Source organism: Carettochelys insculpta, chromosome 6 (assembly GCF_033958435.1).
Source record: "Carettochelys insculpta isolate YL-2023 chromosome 6, ASM3395843v1, whole genome shotgun sequence".
Taxonomy (NCBI): Eukaryota; Metazoa; Chordata; order Testudines; family Carettochelyidae; genus Carettochelys; species Carettochelys insculpta.
The window spans coordinates 85,687,006-85,701,599 of NC_134142.1; positions in this window are offsets into that span (position 1 = coordinate 85,687,006).

The window sequence follows — 14,594 nt, forward strand, 5'->3', positions numbered from 1 at the left end:
AGATCCTCACATCTAACCCATCCTACTCCTTTTCCCCTTGCCCTCCAACCTACAGTCACTCACCTTTGCAGGACGCAGCTAGCTCCACGTGGATCTTTGCTGATTGCCTGATTCTTATAGCAGCTGCGCCAGGTTGCCCGTGTAAAATGACAGGGGCTGAGATATGGAAACAAGAACCAGCTCTTTCTTGGGGTGGGGGAATGATGGGGTGGCTGGGTAACCTCATGCCTCCCCTGGGATTTCTTCAGGCCCCCCAGCAGAACACTGAACGTAGATCCTCCCTGAATTAATTCCTGATCATATCTTAGAGCAAAGCCAAAGATCTTTATTTAAAAATTTCCAGTGTCAGAACGTCATCCCCAGTCTTTGGTGAATTGTCCAAATTGCTAGGTATCTTAACTGTTAGAAATTTGCCCCTTATTTCCAGTCTGAAATTGTGTTGTTTCAACTTCCAGTCACTGCCTCTTTTACACCTTTATCATCTAGAAGAAAGAGACTGCTTTTATCAAATTTCTGTTCTGCATGTATGAACATATAGACTGATCTTTAAGTTAAATAGAGGAGCTCCTTGGGTCTTTCACTGTAAGACTTGTTTTCCTCTTCTTTAATCATTCTTGTAGCTCATCTCTCAATACAGAATTTCATTGCTGGTTGTGCCAGTGACAGATACTAAAGGCAATATGAGCTCTGTGCTCCGCTGTGAAGAAATTCAAGGATAACTTTTGATCATAGCATTGCACTGGGAGCTCACGTTCAGCTGACTATCCATCATGACTTCCCCCACTCTACTGTTTTTCAAAGTCACTACTTCCCAGGATCGAGTTCCCAATCATATAAGTATGGTCTGTTTTCCTTGCTTATCAATATATGTCTGTTCATTTGGCCCAATAGTAGTACATGTTACTTGCTTTCACTTAGTTACTAGACAATCCAAATCATTCTGTATCAGTGATCAGTCCACTTCCTTGTTTACCATTCCCTCAGTCTATGTGGCATTTACAAACTTCTATCAATAATGATTTTATGTTTTCTTTCAGGTCCTTGATTTCAAATGTAAAGAAGTCAAAGACCCTGAAGGTCCTTGTTAGAAATGATGGTATCCCCTGTACAGCTACATTTTGAGATCTTTCATTTAATAACAACAGCAGCATTTTATATAATGCATTTCATCCAGAGATTTCAAAGCACTTTACAAAATAAGTCAATATATTAATCCCCATTTAGCTAGCTTTTAATTGGTTCATTGTGTCTACTTGATTTCGTATTGTTCTAGTTTATTAATCAAAATGTGGTTCTGAGTCTTTTAAAAATCTAAGAATATTATATAAACACTATTTAACTTTGAGTCTGAGGTTGTTGGGAAGTCTCTGCCAGAATAATTTTCTGATGGAAAATGCCTTTTTTGCTCAATCAGATTTTTCTATGTGAACATTTGATTTTTCTGGATTTTTGTTTCCCCCCATGGAAGGGGAGGAAAAAAGACGTGAATAATTGGATGAAAGATTCTTGTCAATTGGTTGTCCATAAAGTCTATATTTATCTTTCCAGACCACAAATCTTTTCTTCCATCACTGCTATCATTTGCAGTTCAGAGGAGAACATTTCTTCTGCCTCACAGCAGGGAAAAAATCATTGAAGGTCACAACCACTCATCCATGTCTATCCATCACAATATTAATTGTAGTAACAAATACTAGTACCAAACCTTTCACATTCCATTGGGAAATTCCCATTTGCCACTCCTGTTCACCTGGTCATGAGTTCACCTGCCAGCAGACATATGTTAAGCCTCATTGTTCAGCTCAATACTGCACTAACAGTGAGCACTTAACTACTTAGAGACTTTAAACACCGGACATCATCAGTAGCCTTAATACAATCCTCACAAAAAGTACCAGTTTATCACACTAAGCCCTCACTGGTGCTAGCTTGTGCCTGCTGCCTCATTTAGGAGGGCTCTGAAATGTGGCAGATTTTCAGTTGCCGTAAACCACAGACTCATGTTAGTAAATCTGAGGCTAGGTGAAACCCACTCCTGCAAACTATAAAGAGAAGTGTTCTGGTCTCACTAGCATTGCCTGATCTTAGATTACTTATGAATTTTCAGTTACCACGTTTTAGGCTCGACAGGTCCTTTGTCCCAAGGATCAAGCCTAGTGTTTAATTATTTTTTGATGGGGAACTTTGAGGTGCACAGTTGCAACACACATATTGTAGAAACTATTGTATATTTACAAATATCATTTATTAATACTTTTAGTACATTCACAAACATCCCAATTTCATAAGACAGGGAATGTAGACCTATATTTATATAACATATTCTCACACCTTTTTTCCTCAAAGAACATGAGATGTCAGCCATCATTTTCTTCATCACCTTCACCTTCCCCTTCATTACCAGTGCTCATTATTCAGGTGCATCCTAAGAACTAAATCATCTTCTCCTCCAGCCCTAAACTGGGATGTCGCATATATAATATGTTCAGGTGACTTTGTTATGTTTGATACAGTCAGTAGGAGATGTTTCCTTTTTTTTCTTTATTTGTATTTCCTCGCCTTATTAATGCTGACATTTTTCCCCCATAAGTCACTATATCATTGATCTCAACTTATTATCATATACATCAATTTGTTACCATGGGCCATTAGTGGTTGTCTATCATGCTAGTTATTTGTTTTCTACCTGGTTATTTAGTCTGGTCTTAAATGGTTATTTTGAGTTTTTCTGAGGGTATTCTTGGAAGCCCCTATGCCATTGAAGATTGCTTTATCTACATGAAAAGTCCTGAATATTGGCACGTTGACTTTGTTATCTGAGGGAAAGGCCCTGGCATCTGCATTCTAGGTTTGTCTGAGTTCCACATAGAGGATGTAGCCTGTATGTCCCATCGGTTATAGCCAAATTGCCAATATAAAGCTCCTGTAACTTATTATAATAAACATATAATCAAAACAACAAGGAAACAATAAATCTTCATATCTATAGGTCAGCCCTATAGGCTACTTGTCCTAGCTTTGATGAGGTGAAATTTTAAAATGAACCCCATCACACAGGTCTGGATGTAAGTGGTCAGAAGGGACAGTTTCAACACTATTTCCCCACACTCAGGGTGGATGAGGAGTATCATAAAGATGATACGTTTGATGTGTTTCTGAGATGTACACCATATACTTATATGCTATTAATCTGTGGTTCTAGTATAGGTCTTTGCTGATGCCTGTTAGATTTGTATCCTAAAATAATCCCAGTAATTCCTGATAAGTAACCCTCAGCCTCATCAAGAATGATGACAATGTATTTAACCTCTATGTTCTCCTCCCCTAACATTCAGGGTATTCCATTTGGATGTTATTTAGCATAAAACATCTTTGATTAGGTATTATAGACCTCAAGACTTATACTAACTTTCCAAAGCTAACGCCTTGCAGGATATAAACCAGTAGATTACTTGCATTACTGCTGAATTTAATACAAAACAGTACACAATGAACAGTTAATATAATGAAGAAGAGAATCAATAAATATAACAAAGATAAATTAACCCACACTAGAACCTAGAACAGAGACTCATTGTTATTACTCTTGCAAAATGGATGTCTAGAATAGTAATAAAATTCTGAATTATTGATACAGTTTGAACCTCTCTATTCCAGCACAATCTTGTCTGACAATATTTATAATATTGCATGATTTTAGTTAGCTGGATGTCCACTTACCATGGGTATTTGACCAAGTTTCCTGGGAGCCCATAAAGTTTGTTTAAAGCTTCCAGCCCTGCCTCTCAGTGTTCTGTGCTGTCATGTAGCTGTAATTAACCCTAGATGTATTCTAAGTGCCCAGTAAACAGTGGAAGGGTTGGCAAGGCTGCTAGACATGTTGACCTCCCATGGTGTAGCAAATTCTCTTGTTTGGCACTGTTCAGGTCTTGAGGGTGCCAGACTAGACAGGTTCTCCAGGTATTTGCACCCATGGAAATGGATAGGAGCCATCGATCTGTGGTAGCTCTTCAAGCATGTAAGGGTTATTTTCTTCTTCACATAATGTAAACCCTCCAGAAGGGCAAAATAGTGATTAAAGATAGCAATGTAGTAATATATTTACTCACTTTTAAAAGATGTGTCTGGGCTCAAGAAGACATTTCATTTGCCAGAGTTTCAATTTTCTCTTGTTAACATTCCTTCAGAAGGTTCATGTTTTATAACAGCTTCAAATATTTTAATCTTATCTCTCAGGTTTTAACAAGCCAAGTCTACATCAACTTGCATTGCCTTCTTCACAGCTTTGTAAAACATATGCACTGTGTTTCCTTTCTCTTAATCTAGCTTCCAGAAATACTTCTACCTGCCATCCCATATAGCAGATATTGACAGGAGATAAAGCCTTTATAATTAAGTCCATGCATACATAGAACAGGCATATCGTCTGTTCACAACTCATTTGTATTTGCTGCCCCTGGCTTAATTTTTCTATTTTTTTTTCTAATGCTGTTTCCAATGATAAAGGTTTCTACATCAGAAATGAACAGTTAGTATGAAAATGAGAGGGGAAGGCAGGGAAAGATGCTGGCTTGTGCCAATCTGAAGAGATGTTCTTTCAGTATTCTTGCAGTATATAAGTCTAAAGGGTTTGGGGGAGAGAATTAAAAAGAAAAGGAATCTGTGATCTTAATGCTAGTGAAAGGCCAGTAATTGGCAGCCTTGGAATATGAATATACAGAGTTTATCCACAGATGATAACACCATGGTTGTGTCTACGCTGCAAAAATAACTTCGAAGTTACTCAATTCGAAGCAACTTTGAAGTTGAGCATCTGCACATACCCTACTTCAAAGCTAAACTTTGAAGTAGGGCAGTACATCATTCCTGGGAAAGGAGTAAGGACTTTGCAGTTGGGCTTCCTACTTTAAAGTTAACTTTGAAGTAAGGGAAAATGTGTGTGTAGACTCTCTTGTGGCTACTTCGATGTAGTGCCTAACTTCAAAGTTAGTGCCCAGTGTAGCTGCACCCTGGGAGATTCTAGCCCACTGTCCTGCCTGGTATACCTCAGTCTTGCTCAGGAGTGACAGCCACATTTTATGGATAACCAAAATTGTTAATTTATTTAGTGGCATGAACCAGGACCAATAGAAACTATATTGAAACTGCTGAAGTTTTTAACCACAATGAATGGTGTGGTTGAAACCACAGCTGTGTAAATAAGAGTCCAAACATTAAAAACACCATTTTGGGGTCACTTTGAAAACATTTTACAATTTCAGCAAATCTCATTGGTAAAAGAAAAACACTGTTTAAGTTGGAAAAAATGTTACATTTCCCTCAAAATAAAACATTTCAGTTTGATTTCAAATGTTTAACAGTTTTTTTTTAAAAAAAAACATTAAATGTCTGAACAAAAAGCAGAAGTTGTTTTGAATTGACTAATCAAAGCATTTACATACAGGCTGTACCTCTCACATCCAGCAAGACCAAGCTTATGGCTGGATCAGAGTGTCCGTGGACCAGAGAGCTTCAGTAGTAGAGGTTACCAGCGGCCAGGAGTGGAGTCAATCCTGCAGTCTAGTGAGGCTGCTGGGGCAGTGGGTTTGGTGAAGCGGGAACTGACATAGCCCTTAGATCAGTGGGAGGCTGGCACTCCCCCTTTCCCCAACCCACCCACCCAGCAGCCCTGATTTTTCCTGCAAATTCCCTTGTTCAGAGTTGATCAGATCCTGAGGGCTCTGGAAAAGGGAGGGCCAATCACAATCAGTGTGTGTATATATATATTATTTCTGTGGGGTATTTTTGTTCATGAAATAATTAGGTGAAAACAACATAAATTATTTAAATATTTAAATGACATAAAATCTCAGAGGGGTTTCTGGGAAAAAAATAAAAAAAGTTTAAGACATTTCACCCAAGTGCAGTTGCAATATGTACTGTTCCTGAACAGGGTAATATCTTCAAGCAGGGGTGTTTTCCCAGTGTGGAATTGAAATTATGGACTCTGTGTTAAATAGACTGGTGTAAATTCAGAAATAACTATAGAGAAGTCAGTGAAATTATATGAGAAAAAAAAGCTTTGATTCTTGTATTCTTTGCTTTATGTATGACCCACTTATTGCATTTTGCTTGCATTTTTTGGCCATCACTTTGAGCATAAGTCTGTGCTGAGCTGTTGACAGTGACAGTGGGGCCTCTGTCCTGAGTGCTCACAGTGGATGTAAATGAGCAGTTCTAATTATTCGAGTAGACATTGATTTGCATTTTTGGTGCCAAATACCTGTTGTCTTGCTGCCCATTCATCTAGTTTTGTTAGGTCTGTTTGATGCATCCCAGAGTTTTCTGAATTCTTGATCAAGTTACATAATTGTATGTAGGTGTTGCCGCTTCACTGCACTTTTGCTCTCCAAGATGTCTGATAAATGCATTCAATAACACCATTCAATCTATGGAAACCATGTTGAAAAGAATATTTGGATTCCATGTTGAAAACTGGCCCTTTATGTCTATTTTTTGTTTTAGATTCTGTATCCAGGTTCTCATCTAGACAGAAATTTACCTCAGACCCTGTTGACTATTCAATCTTTTAACAGCCTCTTGTTAAATACTTTATGAAAGATATTTTGAAAGCCTAAATATATTTAGTCAACCATTCTCCTTTACCTACTGTTTTGTAGACATACTTAAATAATTCAGAGTAGAAAAGCATAGTTTTTTTTATTTTTTTTTCTGTAGCGAAGCTATCCTGCTGTCCCTCCACCCCTCATCCTATCATGGCCATCTAGTTGTTTTATGAAGTCTTTTATCATTATTGTTTGAACTGATTTATCCTTGATGAAGTCAAGCTTACTGTTTTACAATTCTCAAGATAATCTCCAATACATTTTGATAGCTTATTATCCTGTAGTATAGTTGCTGGTTTTAATTTGCCTATCTATTGCGCCTATTTTTCCAGTGCAGAATTCATTAAGGCGCAATCTTCAGTAATGATTATCATGAAAAATCTTTTAGAAATTGTTCAGATGGATGAAACATGGAAAGAATCATCTCAAATTACTCCAACATATTTGGGGCTATTAAGGACATGGTAGATAAGGGTGCAACAATGCTGAATGTTCCCTAATGAATTCTTAAAAGTGGGATTACTATAGAAAATCAGTCTAATGATGCTAGTTTAACCTTGGCGTTCCCAGGTCTCATCTAACGTGGGTTAAAGCTTGTCTACAGCATTGCTTAAGTCTATGTGAATTACATCACTCAGGAGTATGAAAAAGCCACCCTCTGAGTGCTGCAAGATACATCAGCTTTAAGTGGTGCCTACGCCAGTCTATGTCACTGGGAAATGGTCTCCTGACAACATGACTTTTTAGTGAGACAGTATCATGCTGATGAAGACACACCATCTCTAGATTTAGCACAGAAATATACAGACTAGCTCCTAAGGAATGGCAATCCCCTTGAATCCTTGCTGGATAGAGCAGGTAAACTGAAGAGCTTGGTTAATATCACACACTTAGCATCACAATCAGGTTTACTGTGGAGAGGACTGACATTGACAGACCAGTTGCCAGCCCATGCCAAATCCCCAGGTTACCCTGGACACTGACAGAATGCATAGCTGGAGACTTGTCTGGTTCACCTGCATGTTACCTTTGTTAAGAAAAATGTCCTTTGGGATAATACATGGATCCAATGTTTAGGGAGGCATTCACTGTACACTGGAGCAGTTTGTTGTATATAAGCAGGTTAAAGAGAAGAGTTTGAAGCTGAACAGAATCTCTCTTTTTTCTGTCAAGATTAATGTTGTTATTTAATTTGTTCAGATGCTATTGATACCCTGGAACTACGGTATGTCTAGAGGTGACAATCAAGTGCAGAGCAAAGAAGTATAATATGGGAATATGATAAAGCCTATTTTTAGATTTTAAAGTACTTAAACACTAAGGTACTAAAACATAAGTTACATTTTAAATGAAGTAAATGTCAGTTACACTCAGAGGCCATTTCTACACATGCCACTTTTTCTGAAAGTGAGCATGCTAACAAACAGGCTGAAAAACACTAATGAGGTGCAAATGTAAATTTCTGGCTCTTCATTAGCATACAGTCACATGATTTGGAGTCTAGAAGAAGCTCTTCCAGGCTCCAAAACAATGTGTAGAGGTGCAGCTCCCAGAGGATATCCTTCTGGAAACCCCTTCTTCTTCAAAATTGTGTGGAAATGGCCAGAATGTCCAGTTTCAGGGATTTGTTGATTATCAACTTACAAATAAAGACAGCAGAATGTGGGGTGGGGATGCATATGTAGGAGAAGAATGAAAATATAAGACTCCCTCATGGAAAACCAAGTGGCTAAATATACAGCACTACATTGTGTCTTATCTTCCAAATTACTGTATATAGTGAACAATTTGCCCATTACTGAAGTGCTGTTGCCTCTGGGGTGAACATAACAGCTGTTCCTAGGAAACTCAATAGAAAAAGGAATTTACTAGCCCATGACACTATAAAAAGTCAAGAGTCCTGCCTTTAAAAGGTAAAAACTAGATTTTTAATCTTGAATAATGCTATAATAGTACTGATGAGTACTGTAGAACTTCAGAAATAGTGAACTAGATGGTACCACAAGAGGTCACCTATTTACTCACCTGTCAGTCAAGATTTTTATTAAAGGTAGTATTTTTCTTTCTCCCTCACCATCCTTCATGAGTTCCTGTAGTAGGCATCCTTCAGTCTGCATAGACTATGGATAGTGCCCTTTATAGTTTCAATTGAGGACTTCATTTACAGCATCTACTGTGACTATGAAGACCCACATGAGAGTGACAGTCCTTGCTGCATCTCTTGCAGATGTGGTGAGTGTCTAGCAAGTGTGCTTTCTTAGTGTGCTTTCTTAGTGTGCTTTCTGTGCGCTCGCTTCTCCTCCACTAGCTGTCTGATCCTCATCTCGCCCTTCTGAAGGCCCTTGTGTAACCCCTGCCTCCATCTGCTGTGGTCGTTTGCTAGTTCTTCCCAGTTGTCCAGCTTGATGTCTACCTCTCTGAGGTCTCTCTTGCAGACATCTTTGTAGTGCAACTGGGGGCGTCCTGGAGGTCTTTTGCCAGAGGCTAGCTCACCATACAGGATGTCTTTTGGAATCCTTCCATCATTCATCCTGTGGACGTGGCCAAGCCAGCAGAGCCAACACTGCCTGAGGAGGGTGTGCATGGATGGGATTCCAGCTTGCTCGAGGATGGTGGTGTTGGTCACTCTGTCCTTCCACGATATTCCAAGGATGCGCCTGAGGCAGCGCAAGTGGAAGACATTGAGCCTCTTTTCCTGGCGGGCATACAGGGTCCAAGTCTCTCTGCCATAAAGGAGGGTGCTGAGGATGCAGGCTCTGTAGACTTGCATTTTGGTGTGAGTGTATAGCTTGTTGTTATTCCACACTCTCTTGCTGAGTCTGGACAGAGTTGTGGCCGCTTTTCTGATCCTCCTATTTAGCTCATTGTCCAATGACAGGGTGTCAGTGATGGTGGACCCGAGGTAAACGAACTCGTGGACGACCTCTAATGTATAGCTATCAGTGCTGATTGATGGGGATTCAGCAACATCCTGACCGAGTACGTTCATCTTCTTTAGGCTGATGGTAAGCCCAAAGTCCTTGGATGCTTTGGAGAACTGATCCAGCAGTTTTTGAAGCTGGTCTTCTGTGTGAGACACTACAGCAACATCGTCTGCGAACAGCATGTCTCTGATGAGGACTTCTCGCACCTTAGACTTAGCTTTCAGCCTTGCAAGATAAAACAGTTTCCCATCAGATCTTGTGTGCAGCAAGATGCCCTCTGTATTGAAGATCCAAAGGCATGCTTCAGGAGGAGTGTGAAGAAGATCCCGAACAATGTCGGAGCAAGCACACATCCTTGTTTGACGCTGCTCCTGATTCTGAAATCATCCGGTAATGCGCCATCATATTGGATGGTTCCTGAAGATTATCGTTAACAGTTCAGTGATTCCTTCAACTAGTTTCTGAAGTACTCTAAAGTTAATTTCATCAAGCCATGCTGACTTTTATACATCTGTGTTATCTAAATATTCCTTGATCTATTCTTTCCATATTCTGACATGTTCTTTTTGCTTATTCTTAATACTAATTGTATTGTATAGCTGCTTATGATTAATCTTTTTACTGAAAACTGAACCAAAATTGGGCATTAAACACTTCAGCTTTCTTCATGGTATTCCTTATTAGCATCCCTTCTTTGCTTGGGGACCCAGTCAGAGAGTAGTGGGATTGAGAAATCCCACCAAAAAAAGGAACGTAGGCACATGCTAACAAATGGAAAAGTGGTCTGCTAAGAGCACTGAAACAGGATCTCAGCAGAGGAAGACTTCCTTAGGAACATGACACACAATTAGTTCCTGTTACATTATGTGATGTCTTTGCAAGTGTCGATCTTTGATAGATTGTGAATTCCCATTTGATATTAATTCTCTTTGCTCTAGAAAATATAATACACCATGTTTAATTACTTATTACCTGGATCTTTAAGGGATGTTAGGTAACCATTAGGCTAAATAAAAGTCTGTTTCCATTTGCATGATAAAGAATAATTCTCTTCCAAGTAGTAACAAAAGCAATCAAAGAATCTAATGAGATTTGTGGTTGCATTCCCTTAGAACAAGTGGTTCAGCAGAAATCAGTTTTTTCTTAAGCGGAAAATGTATGATTTCCTAATTGTCTCATTTTATCCCTTAGACTAACAAAAACATGATAGAATGTACATAAAATGTCCATGAATGTCCAGTGATTCAGACTGTGACAGGTTCAGGTGTTAGCATTCCCTTGGGACTGTCTCTTGATTTTCTGAAATACCACAGAGCACCCCTTCCTGCTCTCATAGGTGCCTCTCAACTCTGTCCTTCTGAGTCAGGGCCACAGGTATCCTCCAGCAGTGACATAAAGGTCACTGAATAAGTACAGGTGCTGAGATCAGCTCAGGTCTGGGAAGGCTCAACTAAAGGGGTTTGCCACAGCACTCAAATACACAGCCTCAATGGGACCTGAACCCAGATATATCTCTTGCTCTTTATAAAGTTTTATACAAGGTAAGCTCATGTTCCATCTTTACCTGGAGTAAAGAGATATACACAGGCTCTTTGCATTTCCCCAAGCTAACAATTCTTTACAAGGTGTTTATTAATAAAAAATGATTATATTAAGAATAAAGGTAGAATTTAAGTGGGAATAACCTATAGCAGACAGAACTATATTGGCTACTAAACAAAATAAAACTGATCATTCAAGCTAAACAATACAATACAAAATAGGATGCATGTAATATTTCACCAGCTTTTGATCAGCTTCTTTCACAGACTGGAAAGTTTTCCAATATGAGATCAGTCCTCTTTCCTCTTCCCTGCCCTCTTCAGTCTTAGACATTTACAGCAGCTGTCCTGGAGGGGGTATCCAGGGAGAACTGATGACCTTGACTGTTTCACTCCCAACCTTTAAATATTAGGAATCATTGGAGTTCAGGCCAATCGTCTCCCAGCTTCTCATGGAAAAGTACAGGGGTTAAGATGAATTCCAGTGCAAGTCCAACTTCTTTACTCTCTGATCCAGCAACATCCACAGTCAGGATCATCCTGGACTAGGGAGCCCCAGTGGCTGGGACCAGGGGTAGCCAGGAGGGCTGTCAGCAGGAGGCTGAGCAGCCATGGGGTATATCATCTCTTTTCTCCACAAATCTCTGATGGGAACCTTACAGCAGCAGAAAACACATATGGCAGTAGAGAAACCTTGTTAACTCAAAATGTTGTGTCAGCCCTGTCAGAAATATGGAAGAGCCATCTGCACACGAAAACTGAAAAAGAATCACAAAGATATCTGTCACCTCTTAACAGGTGTGAGAGACCCATGCTGGTCTGCAGTCTGCAGCATCAGAATGAGAAGTGCTCATTCTGACCTTCTGCCAAACTTTATAGTTTGTAAGAGGCTAATTAGCAGGTGACTGCTCTGAGTGAGTTACTGCTTCTGCTGAAGCACCGTGATATAGACAGCCTCTGTTTGATTGCAGTACTATAATAGATAGTATTAGTACCATGGTGTCCTTTATTAATAACATGTCATAGCAACGTGCTTGATAATATGGTGATACTCAGTCATCAAAAGAACTTCAAGCCAAACCAGCCCCAGTCCAACTCCATTGATTCTGTTGATGTCACCTGAAGGATGATTTTGGGCCCTGACATACAGTAATTTTAGGTGAATTGTGGGCTTACGAAGATGTGATGTCCCTGATTTTGAAAAGAGAAAGTTTAGCTCCACTCCATCAAATTTTTAAAGTGGTTTGCTGAAATTTGTTTTATCTTTTTGCATATAGAACTCATCAAAATACCCAGGATACCAGCAGATAGTTTGTGATGTGAATCTCCATATTTTCATGTCTCTCCACAAAGTAGAATGCCTTAGGCATTACCACCACATATAATGTATTACCTGCACTGTACTCTTATTATTAGTCCAAGGAGAGGACTACCACATGTGGTTTGCTTCAGAATGGCTATGCAAGTCAATTTCAATGTAGACTACATCAGATTCTTCTTACTTTTCCCTTACCTCTCTTTCCCTATGAGTGGTGTCACCTTGAATACTGTCTTTTCTCCCATCCAGCATTAGATATGTACTTATAATCAGCCAGTAAAGCTAGAGTTAGAATCTTTCCTGCCCAACAATTCTGCATAGTTACAATTTTCAGTAACACAGAACTAAAAAAATGCTCAAAGAAAAGAGTGAAACAATATATATTTTCTACATTTACTATGTCCCCACTGAAACGATCATTACAGAATGAATAAATAATTCATCACAGGAGTAGATATTTCTCCTAGAGCTCTAGAAGTATGATAAGCTTTTGTAGCTCCAAGAGACATTGCTTACATCCCTTCTTATTGACTTTAATAAGGGACGTACTTTGGACAGCGGGGAATGAAAGAAACACAAAGTGGCAGGATTTGGGGGACTGAATTTCCCCCAACCACTACCTTCCTTTCAATTCCCTGTTGGGTCACTGACTAAACTAAGGGGTATTGGACCATCTGATTGTCTGTCATGGAGCCACATCTCTTAGGCATGTTTAAATCAAGCTCAAGCTTTTGAAAAGCCTGGTATTGTCCATTTGGCTGGTCTACCCTCTCTTTCTTTATTTGTAGATTAGGAGCTACATAACTTTTAATGTTATGGGTCTGACCATTGTTTTAGCTGTCAGGAGTTATTTCCCCACTGGGCCAAACTGACATGTAGCCCAGTGGAGTTTCCATCTTCCTCCCAACCTGCCAGATGACCAATTGGTGTAGAAACAGTTACATTCCAGGTTCATATAATGCTAGTCTGATTACTGACTTGCTGCATTTTGTAGCTGGTGTCCAAGAAGGGAAAGGTAAACAGGGCCAGGTTGCAGAAGCCATGAGATTCAGAATTGTGCAGCTGGACAGGGGTGAGGAATCTGAAGTCCTTGAAGTTCGAGGTTTCCCATGATTTCTGCTTCCCCCACCCCATCTATTAGCCTGTGGCCCCTGTCACTCCATCCACCCCTTTGTGGGGCAGTGGAGGTTGAATGAGAGATTTCACAACAGAAGTGAGTCTAGGGGGTAGAACTGGGATGGCCTCCTCCCAACTTATTGTTTGGTTCATGGGAAAAGCCCTGTAACCTGCACTACAGCATGTTTAAAGCCAGTGTAGTCCTCCTCCACAAGGTGTACTTAATAAAGTTGTAGCCTACAATTTAAACATTACCCGTGTATCTGTCTGTTAGTCACACAACTGTCCTAGTTAATGAAGTAGATTGCCCACATACTGACTTTGAGTGCTCATTTTTGTATAAGATATTTTTGCATAGTGTAGTTAGGAAATCGTCATTTATCAACTACTAACCACACAAAATTCTTAATTTTTCCAAATTCATATTGGCATATTTGTATAATTAGACAGATACACATCACATGCAATGTGTTGTACTTATGCAAAGTAAAACACACAGGTTGTGTCTACACTGGGAACTAACTTTAAAGTTAACTTCGAAGTTAGGCACTACTTCGAAGTAGCCAGCAGAGAGTCTACACACCTTTTCCCTTAGAAGTAGGGATCCCAAATTTGAAGTTTTTACTCCATTCCCATGAATGGAATAGTGGCCTACTTTGAAGCTTAATTTCAAAGTAGGGTGTATGTAGACTCAGTTTTGAAGTTGCTTTTTTGTAGTGTAGTGTATTCTTGTAGTGTAGACACAGCCACAAACACATATTTCTAATAGCAGATTTATTGATGATCTCATCATGATAGTAATTATCCTTTCATGGACAAGAGACTGACTCAAATATTTGTAACGTACAAGGGTCAGCTGACCAATTTATATTTTGATGAGAATAATGGATTTTTTAATATAAACCTCTTTATTAATTGTAAATAATGAATCACAAAGGAATGCTAATTATGGAAAAAGAATATTAGTTACATTAGGATAATTCAGTAAGTGTCACAAGAGTCTTAAAGAAGTAAATGTCTATTGAGCATGGGAAAATGCGCATAAAGTAAAATCTGATTATATTTAAATACAACTAATTATTTGGAGCTG